Consider the following 14,385-nt stretch of genomic DNA (forward strand, 5'->3'; position numbering starts at 1 on the left):
CTTACCAATGATCAAGAGAGATGCGACAGATTTCTATCATCAAAGCATTATGGTTGTCAAGATGAATCATCACTTTGATGTCTTCAACAAGTAGGATTCTTTTGATCTATAATCATCAAAAATGAGATAGCCCCATTTCATGGGATTTTTCAAGGCAAACGTCTGACAGATTAAGCGGGGTCCTCATCCCTGTTGGAGGACATATCTCTTCCTTCATCATGATGCCAGCCTAGCTTTCTGCCCAAAATCCAAGGTAAGCATGGCAAAAGTCTGGAGATGCCGGGGATTGAACCCGGGGCCTGATACATGCAAAGCATGCGCTCTACCACTGAGCTACATCCCCACTTCTGCAAAATTTGACTGTATGATTGGAAACCCTGCATTGAACCGACGGCCACATCACCCCATTTGACTCTGCAGTATACAATGTCAGTCAGGAAAAAACTTCAGCCTTGTACCTGGATGATCTTCATGGTCTTATGTACCGATGCCTATATACAGCCTTCTTAGCGCAGTAGGCAGCGCGTCAGTCTCATAATCTGAAGGTCCTGAGTTCGATCCTCAGAGAGGGCATTTATTTCCTTCTTTTGGAATGCAAAATTCTCCGATTTTCTTGAAATGCGCAAACTATGCCTAGTTCAAAGATTTTTCCAAAGCAAATGTCTGACTATTTAAGTGGGGCTCTCACCCCAACTGCATGACAAACTTCTTCTTTCTGCATGATGGCAGGCTAGCCTTCTGGAAAAAAGCCAAGATAAGGAACAGAGGCTCCTGGAGATGCCGGGGATTGAACACGGGACCTCATACATGCGAAACATGCGCTCTACCACTGAGCTACATCCCCACTTTTGCACTTAAGCTGTTTGATGGATGCAAGGAATCCCTGAAACCCAGGGACTGCAAAGTCTCGATCATAATCAATGGAAGGTATTGTTTGAATAAAAGTGAAAGATATGGAAATCGAAGCACAAAATCCTTCGAGCCAGATTTGAACCAGCGACCTAAGGATGTCTGACTTTATGCTACAGTCCTCCGCTCTACCAACTGAGCTATCGAAGGAGTGGCTGAAGTATCTTTCAGCGCTGTAATTATCTCTCGCTCAAGAAAGGTTGTGGGGGTGGGGATCAGGAGCAGATCGATGAAAATCATGAACATTACCTGCAGCTCCCTCTCAAAGTCACCAGTTCTTAGAGCACACTGTAAGGTACGTCTTATCACCCCAAAGGAGGATTTCAGACCAAAGTTCATGTTCTGTCTTGGCTTGGGGATAAGCAGGGGTGCTCCAAATTTCAATTTTACAGAAAGGAAAGGAACTTTGATACAAAGACCTTGGGCAGCATTGGTGGCAAATGGATGGCTGCGCGGAACCATGAAAGAAATGACAGAAAGTTATGGGAGTCATTACTAAGCACCCAGCATCAAGAACGTGCATTTTGGATGCATTTTCAAAAGGAAAGAGAACGGAAAAATCTGTAGATTGAAGGTGATTGAGATAAACAAAATATTCCGTTTTTCTAAAAGCTACTGTAAAGAGTCTTTGGTTTAGAAGAAGAACCCTTACCAATGATCAAGAGAGATGCGACAGATTTCTATCATCAAAGCATTATGGTTGTCAAGATGAATCATCACTTTGATGTCTTCAACAAGTAGGATTCTTTTGATCTATAATCATCAAAAATGAGATAGCCCCATTTCATGGGATTTTTCAAGGCAAACGTCTGACAGATTAAGCAGGGTCCTCATCCCTGTTGGAGGACATATCTCTTCCTTCATCATGATGCCAGCCTAGCTTTCTGCCCAAAATCCAAGGTAAGCATGGCAAAAGTCTGGAGATGCCGGGGATTGAACCCGGGGCCTGATACATGCAAAGCATGCGCTCTACCACTGAGCTACATCCCCACTTCTGCAAAATTTGACTGTATGATTGGAAACCCTGCATTGAACCGACGGCCACATCACCCCATTTGACTCTGCAGTATACAATGTCAGTCAGGAAAAAACTTCAGCCTTGTACCTGGATGATCTTCATGGTCTTATGTACAGATGCCTATATACAGCCTTCTTAGCGCAGTAGGCAGCGCGTCAGTCTCATAATCTGAAGATCCTGAGTTCGATCCTCAGAGAGGGCATTTATTTCCTTCTTTTGGAATGCAAAATTCTCCGATTTTCTTGAAATGCGCAAACTATGCCTAGTTCAAAGATTTTTCCAAAGCAAATGTCTGACTATTTAAGTGGGGCTCTCACCCCAACTGCATGACAAACTTCTTCTTTCTGCATGATGGCAGGCTAGCCTTCTGGAAAAAAGCCAAGATAAGGAACAGAGGCTCCTGGAGATGCCGGGGATTGAACCCGGGACCTCATACATGCAAAACATGCGCTCTACCACTGAGCTACATCCCCACTTTTGCACTCGAGTTGTTTGATGGATGCAAGGAATCCCTGAAACCCAGGGACTGCAAAGTCTCGATCATAATCAATGGAAGGTATTGTTTGAATAAAAGTGAAAGATATGGAAATCGAAGCACAAAATCCTTCGAGCCTGATTTGAACCAGCGACCTAAGGATGTCTGACTTTATGCTACAGTCCTCCGCTCTACCAACTGAGCTATCGAAGGAGTGGCTGAAGTATCTTTCAGCGCTGTAATTATCTCTCGCTCAAGAAAGGTTGTGGGGGTGGGGATCAGGAGCAGATCGATGAAAATCATGAACATTACCTGCAGCTCCCTCTCAAAGTCACCAGTTCTTAGAGCACACTGTAAGGTACGTCTTATCACCCCAAAGGAGGATTTCAGACCAAAGTTCATGTTCTGTCTTGGCTTGGGGATAAGCAGGGGTGCTCCAAATTTCAATTTTACAGAAAGGAAAGGAACTTTGATACAAAGACCTTGGGCAGCATTGGTGGCAAATGGATGGCTGCGCGGAACCATGAAAGAAATGACACCAAGTTATGGGAGTCATTACTAAGCACCCAGCATCAAGAACGTGCATTTTGGATGCATTTTCAAAAGGAAAGAGAACGGAAAAATCTGTAGATTGAAGGTGATTGAGATAAACAAAATATTCCGTTTTTCTAAAAGCTACTGTAAAGAGTCTTTGGTTTAGAAGAAGAACCCTTACCAATGATCAAGAGAGATGCGACAGATTTCTATCATCAAAGCATTATGGTTGTCAAGATGAATCATCACTTTGATGTCTTCAACAAGTAGGATTCTTTTGATCTATAATCATCAAAAATGAGATAGCCCCATTTCATGGGATTTTTCAAGGCAAACGTCTGACAGATTAAGCGGGGTCCTCTTCCCGGTTGGAGGACATATCTCTTCCTTCATCATGATGCCAGCCTAGCTTTCTGCCCAAAATCCAAGGTAAGCATGGCAAAAGTCTGGAGATGCCGGGGATTGAACCCGGGGCCTCATACATGCAAAGCATGCGCTCTACCACTGAGCTACATCCCCACTTCTGCAAGATTTGACTGTATGATTGGAAACCCTGCATTGAACCGACGGCCACATCACCCCATTCGACTCTGCAGTATACAATGTCAGTCAGGAAAATCCTTCAGCCTTGTACCTGGATGATCTTCATGGTCTTATGTACAGATGCCTATATACAGCCTTCTTAGCGCAGTAGGCAGCGCGTCAGTCTCATAATCTGAAGGTCCTGAGTTCGATCTTCAGAGAGGGCATTTATTTCCTTCTTTTGGAATGCAAAATTCTCCGATTTTCTTGAAATGCGCAAACTATGCCTAGTTCAAAGATTTTTCCAAAGCAAATGTCTGACTATTTAAGTGGGGCTCTCACCCCAACTGCATGACAAACTTCTTCTTTCTGCATGATGGCAGGCTAGCCTTCTGGAAAAAAGCCAAGATAAGGAACAGAGGCTCATGGAGATGCCGGGGATTGAACCCGGGACCTCATACATGCGAAACATGCGCTCTACCACTGAGCTACATCCCCACTTTTGCACTTGAGCTGTTTGATGGATGCAAGGAATCCCTGAAACCCAGGGACTGCAAAGTCTCGATCATAATCAATGGAAGGTATTGTTTGAATAAAAGTGAAAGATATGGAAATCGAAGCACAAAATCCTTCGAGCCTGATTTGAACCAGCGACCTAAGGATGTCTGACTTTATGCTACAGTCCTCCGCTCTACCAACTGAGCTATCGAAGGAGTGGCTGAAGTATCTTTCAGCGCTGTAATTATCTCTCGCTCAAGAAAGGTTGTGGGGGTGGGGATCAGGAGCAGATCGATGAAAATCATTAACATTACCTGCAGCTCCCTCTCAAAGTCACCAGTTCTTAGAGCACACTGTAAGGTACGTCTTATCACCCCAAAGGAGGATTTCAGACCAAAGTTCATGTTCTGTCTTGGCTTGGGGATAAGCAGGGGTGCTCCAAATTTCAATTTTACAGAAAGGAAAGGAACTTTGATACAAAGACCTTGGGCAGCATTGGTGGCAAATGGATGGCTGCGCGGAACCATGAAAGAAATGACAGAAAGTTATGGGAGTCATTACTAAGCACCCAGCATCAAGAACGTGCATTTTGGATGCATTTTCAAAAGGAAAGAGAACGGAAAAATCTGTAGATTGAAGGTGATTGAGATAAACAAAATATTCAGTTTTTCTAAAAGCTACTGTAAAGAGTCTTTGGTTTAGAAGAAGAACCCTTACCAATGATCAAGAGAGATGCGACAGATTTCTATCATCAAAGCATTATGGTTGTCAAGATGAATCATCACTTTGATGTCTTCAACAAGTAGGATTCTTTTGATCTATAATCATCAAAAATGAGATAGCCCCATTTCATGGGATTTTTCAAGGCAAACGTCTGACAGATTAAGCGGGGTCCTCTTCCCGGTTGGAGGACATATCTCTTCCTTCATCATGATGCCAGCCTAGCTTTCGGCCCAAAATCCAAGGTAAGCATGGCAAAAGTCTGGAGATGCCGGGGATTGAACCCGGGGCCTCATACATGCAAAGCATGCGCTCTACCACTGAGCTACATCCCCACTTCTGCAAGATTTGACTGTATGATTGGAAACCCTGCATTGAACCGACGGCCACATCACCCCATTCGACTCTGCAGTATACAATGTCAGTCAGGAAAATCCTTCAGCCTTGTACCTGGATGATCTTCATGGTCTTATGTACAGATGCCTATATACAGCCTTCTTAGCGCAGTAGGCAGCGCGTCAGTCTCATAATCTGAAGGTCCTGAGTTCGATCCTCAGAGAGGGCATTTATTTCCTTCTTTTGGAATGCAAAATTCTCCGATTTTCTTGAAATGCGCAAACTATGCCTAGTTCAAAGATTTTTCCAAAGCAAATGTCTGACTATTTAAGTGGGGCTCTCACCCCAACTGCATGACAAACTTCTTCTTTCTGCATGATGGCAGGCTAGCCTTCTGGAAAAAAGCCAAGATAAGGAACAGAGGCTCCTGGAGATGCCGGGGATTGAACCCGGGACCTCATACATGCAAAACATGCGCTCTACCACTGAGCTACATCCCCACTTTTGCACTCGAGCTGTTTGATGGATGCAAGGAATCCCTGAAACCCAGGGACTGCAAAGTATCGATCATAATCAATGGAAGGTATTGTTTGAATAAAAGTGAAAGATATGGAAATCGAAGCACAAAATCCTTCGAGCCTGATTTGAACCAGCGACCTAAGGATGTCTGACTTTATGCTACAGTCCTCCGCTCTACCAACTGAGCTATCGAAGGAGTGGCTGAAGTATCTTTCAGCGCTGTAATTATCTCTCGCTCAAGAAAGGTTGTGGGGGTGGGGATCAGGAGCAGATCGATGAAAATCATGAACATTACCTGCAGCTCCCTCTCAAAGTCACCAGTTCTTAGAGCACACTGTAAGGTACGTCTTATCACCCCAAAGGAGGATTTCAGACCAAAGTTCATGTTCTGTCTTGGCTTGGGGATAAGCAGGGGTGCTCCAAATTTCAATTTTACAGAAAGGAAAGGAACTTTGATACAAAGACCTTGGGCAGCATTGGTGGCAAATGGATGGCTGCGCGGAACCATGAAAGAAATGACAGAAAGTTATGGGAGTCATTACTAAGCACCCAGCATCAAGAACGTGCATTTTGGATGCATTTTCAAAAGGAAAGAGAACGGAAAAATCTGTAGATTGAAGGTGATTGAGATAAACAAAATATTCCGTTTTTCTAAAAGCTACTGTAAAGAGTCTTTGGTTTAGAAGAAGAACCCTTACCAATGATCAAGAGAGATGCGACAGATTTCTATCATCAAAGCATTATGGTTGTCAAGATGAATCATCACTTTGATGTCTTCAACAAGTAGGATTCTTTTGATCTATAATCATCAAAAATGAGATAGCCCCATTTCATGGGATTTTTCAAGGCAAACGTCTGACAGATTAAGCGGGTCCTCTTCCCGGTTGGAGGACATATCTCTTCCTTCATCATGATGCCAGCCTAGCTTTCTGCCCAAAATCCAAGGTAAGCATGGCAAAAGTCTGGAGATGCCGGGGATTGAACCCGGGGCCTGATACATGCAAAGCATGCGCTCTACCACTGAGCTACATCCCCACTTCTGCAAAATTTGACTGTATGATTGGAAACCCTGCATTGAACCGACGGCCACATCACCCCATTTGACTCTGCAGTATACAATGTCAGTCAGGAAAAAACTTCAGCCTTGTACCTGGATGATCTTCATGGTCTTATGTACAGATGCCTATATACAGCCTTCTTAGCGCAGTAGGCAGCGCGTCAGTCTCATAATCTGAAGGTCCTGAGTTCGATCCTCAGAGAGGGCATTTATTTCCTTCTTTTGGAATGCAAAATTCTCCGATTTTCTTGAAATGCGCAAACTATGCCTAGTTCAAAGATTTTTCCAAAGCAAATGTCTGACTATTTAAGTGGGGCTCTCACCCCAACTGCATGACAAACTTCTTCTTTCTGCATGATGGCAGGCTAGCCTTCTGGAAAAAAGCCAAGATAAGGAACAGAGGCTCCTGGAGATGCCGGGGATTGAACCCGGGACCTCATACATGCGAAGCATGCGCTCTACCACTGAGCTACATCCCCACTTTTGCACTCGAGCTGTTTGATGGATGCAAGGAGTCCCTGAAACCCAGGGACTGCAAAGTCTCGATCATAATCAATGGAAGGTATTGTTTGAATAAAAGTGAAAGATATGGAAATCGAAGCACAAAATCCTTCGAGCCAGATTTGAACCAGCGACCTAAGGATGTCTGACTTTATGCTACAGTCCTCCGCTCTACCAACTGAGCTATCGAAGGAGTGGCTGAAGTATCTTTCAGCGCTGTAATTATCTCTCGCTCAAGAAAGGTTGTGGGGGTGGGGATCAGGAGCAGATCGATGAAAATCATGAACATTACCTGCAGCTCCCTCTCAAAGTCACCAGTTCTTAGAGCACACTGTAAGGTACGTCTTATCACCCCAAAGGAGGATTTCAGACCAAAGTTCATGTTCTGTCTTGGCTTGGGGATAAGCAGGGGTGCTCCAAATTTCAATTTTACAGAAAGGAAAGGAACTTTGATACAAAGACCTTGGGCAGCATTGGTGGCAAATGGATGGCTGCGCGGAACCATGAAAGAAATGACACAAAGTTATGGGAGTCATTACTAAGCACCCAGCATCAAGAACGTGCATTTTGGATGCATTTTCAAAAGGAAAGAGAACGGAAAAATCTGTAGATTGAAGGTGATTGAGATAAACAAAATATTCCGTTTTTCTAAAAGCTACTGTAAAGAGTCTTTGGTTTAGAAGAAGAACCCTTACCAATGATCAAGAGAGATGCGACAGATTTCTATCATCAAAGCATTATGGTTGTCAAGATGAATCATCACTTTGATGTCTTCAACAAGTAGGATTCTTTTGATCTATAATCATCAAAAATGAGATAGCCCCATTTCATGGGATTTTTCAAGGCAAACGTCTGACAGATTAAGCGGGTCCTCTTCCCGGTTGGAGGACATATCTCTTCCTTCATCATGATGCCAGCCTAGCTTTCTGCCCAAAATCCAAGGTAAGCATGGCAAAAGTCTGGAGATGCCGGGGATTGAACCCGGGGCCTGATACATGCAAAGCATGCGCTCTACCACTGAGCTACATCCCCACTTCTGCAAAATTTGACTGTATGATTGGAAACCCTGCATTGAACCGACGGCCACATCACCCCATTTGACTCTGCAGTATACAATGTCAGTCAGGAAAAAACTTCAGCCTTGTACCTGGATGATCTTCATGGTCTTATGTACAGATGCCTATATACAGCCTTCTTAGCGCAGTAGGCAGCGCGTCAGTCTCATAATCTGAAGGTCCTGAGTTCGATCCTCAGAGAGGGCATTTATTTCCTTCTTTTGGAATGCAAAATTCTCCGATTTTCTTGAAATGCGCAAACTATGCCTAGTTCAAAGATTTTTCCAAAGCAAATGTCTGACTATTTAAGTGGGGCTCTCACCCCAACTGCATGACAAACTTCTTCTTTCTGCATGATGGCAGGCTAGCCTTCTGGAAAAAAGCCAAGATAAGGAACAGAGGCTCCTGGAGATGCCGGGGATTGAACCCGGGACCTCATACATGCGAAGCATGAGCTCTACCACTGAGCTACATCCCCACTTTTGCACTCGAGCTGTTTGATGGATGCAAGGAATCCCTGAAACCCAGGGACTGCAAAGTCTCGATCATAATCAATGGAAGGTATTGTTTGAATAAAAGTGAAAGATATGGAAATCGAAGCACAAAATCCTTCGAGCCTGATTTGAACCAGCGACCTAAGGATGTCTGACTTTATGCTACAGTCCTCCGCTCTACCAACTGAGCTATCGAAGGAGTGGCTGAAGTATCTTTCAGCGCTGTAATTATCTCTCGCTCAAGAAAGGTTGTGGGGGTGGGGATCAGGAGCAGATCGATGAAAATCATGAACATTACCTGCAGCTCCCTCTCAAAGTCACCAGTTCTTAGAGCACACTGTAAGGTACGTCTTATCACCCCAAAGGAGGATTTCAGACCAAAGTTCATGTTCTGTCTTGGCTTGGGGATAAGCAGGGGTGCTCCAAATTTCAATTTTACAGAAAGGAAAGGAACTTTGATACAAAGACCTTGGGCAGCATTGGTGGCAAATGGATGGCTGCGCGGAACCATGAAAGAAATGACAGAAAGTTATGGGAGTCATTACTAAGCACCCAGCATCAAGAACGTGCATTTTGGATGCATTTTCAAAAGGAAAGAGAACGGAAAAATCTGTAGATTGAAGGTGATTGAGATAAACAAAATATTCCGTTTTTCTAAAAGCTACTGTAAAGAGTCTTTGGTTTAGAAGAAGAACCCTTACCAATGATCAAGAGAGATGCGACAGATTTCTATCATCAAAGCATTATGGTTGTCAAGATGAATCATCACTTTGATGTCTTCAACAAGTAGGATTCTTTTGATCTATAATCATCAAAAATGAGATAGCCCCATTTCATGGGATTTTTCAAGGCAAACGTCTGACAGATTAAGCGGGGTCCTCATCCCGGTTGGAGGACATATCTCTTCCTTCATCATGATGCCAGCCTAGCTTTCTGCCCAAAATCCAAGGTAAGCATGGCAAAAGTCTGGAGATGCCGGGGATTGAACCCGGGGCCTCATACATGCAAAGCATGCGCTCTACCACTGAGCTACATCCCCACTTCTGCAAGATTTGACTGTATGATTGGAAACCCTGCATTGAACCGACGGCCACATCACCCCATTCGACTCTGCAGTATACAATGTCAGTCAGGAAAATCCTTCAGCCTTGTACCTGGATGATCTTCATGGTCTTATGTACAGATGCCTATATACAGCCTTCTTAGCGCAGTAGGCAGCGCGTCAGTCTCATAATCTGAAGGTCCTGAGTTCGATCCTCAGAGAGGGCATTTATTTCCTTCTTTTGGAATGCAAAATTCTCCGATTTTCTTGAAATGCGCAAACTATGCCTAGTTCAAAGATTTTTCCAAAGCAAATGTCTGACTATTTAAGTGGGGCTCTCACCCCAACTGCATGACAAACTTCTTCTTTCTGCATGATGGCAGGCTAGCCTTCTGGAAAAAAGCCAAGATAAGGAACAGAGGCTCCTGGAGATGCCGGGGATTGAACCCGGGACCTCATACATGCAAAACATGCGCTCTACCACTGAGCTACATCCCCACTTTTGCACTCGAGCTGTTTGATGGATGCAAGGAATCCCTGAAACCCAGGGACTGCAAAGTCTCGATCATAATCAATGGAAGGTATTGTTTGAATAAAAGTGAAAGATATGGAAATCGAAGCACAAAATCCTTCGAGCCTGATTTGAACCAGCGACCTAAGGATGTCTGACTTTATGCTACAGTCCTCCGCTCTACCAACTGAGCTATCGAAGGAGTGGCTGAAGTATCTTTCAGCGCTGTAATTATCTCTCGCTCAAGAAAGGTTGTGGGGTGGGGATCAGGAGCAGATCGATGAAAATCATTAACATTACCTGCAGCTACCTCTCAAAGTCACCAGTTCTTAGAGCACACTGTAAGGTACGTCTTATCACCCCAAAGGAGGATTTCAGACCAAAGTTCATGTTCTGTCTTGGCTTGGGGATAAGCAGGGGTGCTCCAAATTTCAATTTTACAGAAAGGAAAGGAACTTTGATACAAAGACCTTGGGCAGCATTGGTGGCAAATGGATGGCTGCGCGGAACCATGAAAGAAATGACAGAAAGTTATGGGAGTCATTACTAAGCACCCAGCATCAAGAACGTGCATTTTGGATGCATTTTCAAAAGGAAAGAGAACGGAAAAATCTGTAGATTGAAGGTGATTGAGATAAACAAAATATTCCGTTTTTCTAAAAGCTACTGTAAAGAGTCTTTGGTTTAGAAGAAGAACCCTTACCAATGATCAAGAGAGATGCGACAGATTTCTATCATCAAAGCATTATGGTTGTCAAGATGAATCATCACTTTGATGTCTTCAACAAGTAGGATTCTTTTGATCTATAATCATCAAAAATGAGATAGCCCCATTTCATGGGATTTTTCAAGGCAAACGTCTGACAGATTAAGCGGGTCCTCTTCCCGGTTGGAGGACATATCTCTTCCTTCATCATGATGCCAGCCTAGCTTTCTGCCCAAAATCCAAGGTAAGCATGGCAAAAGTCTGGAGATGCCGGGGATTGAACCCGGGGCCTGATACATGCAAAGCATGCGCTCTACCACTGAGCTACATCCCCACTTCTGCAAAATTTGACTGTATGATTGGAAACCCTGCATTGAACCGACGGCCACATCACCCCATTTGACTCTGCAGTATACAATGTCAGTCAGGAAAAAACTTCAGCCTTGTACCTGGATGATCTTCATGGTCTTATGTACAGATGCCTATATACAGCCTTCTTAGCGCAGTAGGCAGCGCGTCAGTCTCATAATCTGAAGGTCCTGAGTTCGATCCTCAGAGAGGGCATTTATTTCCTTCTTTTGGAATGCAAAATTCTCCGATTTTCTTGAAATGCGCAAACTATGCCTAGTTCAAAGATTTTTCCAAAGCAAATGTCTGACTATTTAAGTGGGGCTCTCACCCCAACTGCATGACAAACTTCTTCTTTCTGCATGATGGCAGGCTAGCCTTCTGGAAAAAAGCCAAGATAAGGAACAGAGGCTCCTGGAGATGCCGGGGATTGAACCCGGGACCTCATACATGCGAAGCATGAGCTCTACCACTGAGCTACATCCCCACTTTTGCACTCAAGCTGTTTGATGGATGCAAGGAATCCCTGAAACCCAGGGACTGCAAAGTCTCGATCATAATCAATGGAAGGTATTGTTTGAATAAAAGTGAAAGATATGGAAATCGAAGCACAAAATCCTTCGAGCCTGATTTGAACCAGCGACCTAAGGATGTCTGACTTTATGCTACAGTCCTCCGCTCTACCAACTGAGCTATCGAAGGAGTGGCTGAAGTATCTTTCAGCGCTGTAATTATCTCTCGCTCAAGAAAGGTTGTGGGGGTGGGGATCAGGAGCAGATCGATGAAAATCATGAACATTACCTGCAGCTCCCTCTCAAAGTCACCAGTTCTTAGAGCACACTGTAAGGTACGTCTTATCACCCCAAAGGAGGATTTCAGACCAAAGTTCATGTTCTGTCTTGGCTTGGGGATAAGCAGGGGTGCTCCAAATTTCAATTTTACAGAAAGGAAAGGAACTTTGATACAAAGACCTTGGGCAGCATTGGTGGCAAATGGATGGCTGCGCGGAACCATGAAAGAAATGACAGAAAGTTATGGGAGTCATTACTAAGCACCCAGCATCAAGAACGTGCATTTTGGATGCATTTTCAAAAGGAAAGAGAACGGAAAAATCTGTAGATTGAAGGTGATTGAGATAAACAAAATATTCAGTTTTTCTAAAAGCTACTGTAAAGAGTCTTTGGTTTAGAAGAAGAACCCTTACCAATGATCAAGAGAGATGCGACAGATTTCTATCATCAAAGCATTATGGTTGTCAAGATGAATCATCACTTTGATGTCTTCAACAAGTAGGATTCTTTTGATCTATAATCATCAAAAATGAGATAGCCCCATTTCATGGGATTTTTCAAGGCAAACGTCTGACAGATTAAGCGGGGTCCTCATCCCGGTTGGAGGACATATCTCTTCCTTCATCATGATGCCAGCCTAGCTTTCTGCCCAAAATCCAAGGTAAGCATGGCAAAAGTCTGGAGATGCCGGGGATTGAACCCGGGGCCTCATACATGCAAAGCATGCGCTCTACCACTGAGCTACATCCCCACTTCTGCAAGATTTGACTGTATGATTGGAAACCCTGCATTGAACCGACGGCCACATCACCCCATTCGACTCTGCAGTATACAATGTCAGTCAGGAAAATCCTTCAGCCTTGTACCTGGATGATCTTCATGGTCTTATGTACAGATGCCTATATACAGCCTTCTTAGCGCAGTAGGCAGCGCGTCAGTCTCATAATCTGAAGGTCCTGAGTTCGATCCTCAGAGAGGGCATTTATTTCCTTCTTTTGGAATGCAAAATTCTCCGATTTTCTTGAAATGCGCAAACTATGCCTAGTTCAAAGATTTTTCCAAAGCAAATGTCTGACTATTTAAGTGGGGCTCTCACCCCAACTGCATGACAAACTTCTTCTTTCTGCATGATGGCAGGCTAGCCTTCTGGAAAAAAGCCAAGATAAGGAACAGAGGCTCCTGGAGATGCCGGGGATTGAACCCGGGACCTCATACATGCAAAACATGCGCTCTACCACTGAGCTACATCCCCACTTTTGCACTCGAGCTGTTTGATGGATGCAAGGAATCCCTGAAACCCAGGGACTGCAAAGTCTCGATCATAATCAATGGAAGGTATTGTTTGAATAAAAGTGAAAGATATGGAAATCGAAGCACAAAATCCTTCGAGCCTGATTTGAACCAGCGACCTAAGGATGTCTGACTTTATGCTACAGTCCTCCGCTCTACCAACTGAGCTATCGAAGGAGTGGCTGAAGTATCTTTCAGCGCTGTAATTATCTCTCGCTCAAGAAAGGTTGTGGGGTGGGGATCAGGAGCAGATCGATGAAAATCATTAACATTACCTGCAGCTACCTCTCAAAGTCACCAGTTCTTAGAGCACACTGTAAGGTACGTCTTATCACCCCAAAGGAGGATTTCAGACCAAAGTTCATGTTCTGTCTTGGCTTGGGGATAAGCAGGGGTGCTCCAAATTTCAATTTTACAGAAAGGAAAGGAACTTTGATACAAAGACCTTGGGCAGCATTGGTGGCAAATGGATGGCTGCGCGGAACCATGAAAGAAATGACAGAAAGTTATGGGAGTCATTACTAAGCACCCAGCATCAAGAACGTGCATTTTGGATGCATTTTCAAAAGGAAAGAGAACGGAAAAATCTGTAGATTGAAGGTGATTGAGATAAACAAAATATTCCGTTTTTCTAAAAGCTACTGTAAAGAGTCTTTGGTTTAGAAGAAGAACCCTTACCAATGATCAAGAGAGATGCGACAGATTTCTATCATCAAAGCATTATGGTTGTCAAGATGAATCATCACTTTGATGTCTTCAACAAGTAGGATTCTTTTGATCTATAATCATCAAAAATGAGATAGCCCCATTTCATGGGATTTTTCAAGGCAAACGTCTGACAGATTAAGCGGGGTCCTCTTCCCGGTTGGAGGACATATCTCTTCCTTCATCATGATGCCAGCCTAGCTTTCTGCCCAAAATCCAAGGTAAGCATGGCAAAAGTCTGGAGATGCCGGGGATTGAACCCGGGGCCTCATACATGCAAAGCATGCGCTCTACCACTGAGCTACATCCCCACTTCTGCAAGATTTGACTGTATGATTGGAAACCCTGCATTGA

General features: G+C 44.0%; 8 non-coding genes across 8 annotated transcripts; 7 read left to right on the forward strand and 1 right to left on the reverse strand.

Moving 5' to 3' along the window:
- Positions 1-500: 500 nt before the first annotated feature.
- Positions 501-573, forward strand: TRNAM-CAU (transfer RNA methionine (anticodon CAU)). The gene has a single exon. It is a non-coding gene; the product is annotated as a tRNA-Met (tRNA).
- A 4,595-nt stretch (positions 574-5,168) lies between these two features.
- Positions 5,169-5,241, forward strand: TRNAM-CAU (transfer RNA methionine (anticodon CAU)). Its single transcript has one exon. It is a non-coding gene; the product is annotated as a tRNA-Met (tRNA).
- Positions 5,242-6,723: 1,482 nt separating this feature from the next.
- Positions 6,724-6,796, forward strand: TRNAM-CAU (transfer RNA methionine (anticodon CAU)). The gene has a single exon. It is a non-coding gene; the product is annotated as a tRNA-Met (tRNA).
- A 199-nt stretch (positions 6,797-6,995) lies between these two features.
- TRNAA-CGC (transfer RNA alanine (anticodon CGC)) lies at positions 6,996-7,067 on the reverse strand. Its single transcript has one exon. It is a non-coding gene; the product is annotated as a tRNA-Ala (tRNA).
- A 1,211-nt stretch (positions 7,068-8,278) lies between these two features.
- On the forward strand, positions 8,279-8,351 carry TRNAM-CAU (transfer RNA methionine (anticodon CAU)). The gene has a single exon. It is a non-coding gene; the product is annotated as a tRNA-Met (tRNA).
- Positions 8,352-9,834: 1,483 nt separating this feature from the next.
- TRNAM-CAU (transfer RNA methionine (anticodon CAU)) lies at positions 9,835-9,907 on the forward strand. The gene has a single exon. It is a non-coding gene; the product is annotated as a tRNA-Met (tRNA).
- A 1,481-nt stretch (positions 9,908-11,388) lies between these two features.
- TRNAM-CAU (transfer RNA methionine (anticodon CAU)) lies at positions 11,389-11,461 on the forward strand. Its single transcript has one exon. It is a non-coding gene; the product is annotated as a tRNA-Met (tRNA).
- Positions 11,462-12,944: 1,483 nt separating this feature from the next.
- TRNAM-CAU (transfer RNA methionine (anticodon CAU)) lies at positions 12,945-13,017 on the forward strand. The gene has a single exon. It is a non-coding gene; the product is annotated as a tRNA-Met (tRNA).
- The last annotated feature ends 1,368 nt before the right edge of the window (positions 13,018-14,385 follow it).

Source organism: Triturus cristatus, chromosome 4_1, assembly GCF_964204655.1.
Source record: "Triturus cristatus chromosome 4_1, aTriCri1.1, whole genome shotgun sequence".
NCBI lineage: Eukaryota > Metazoa > Chordata > Amphibia > Caudata > Salamandridae > Triturus > Triturus cristatus.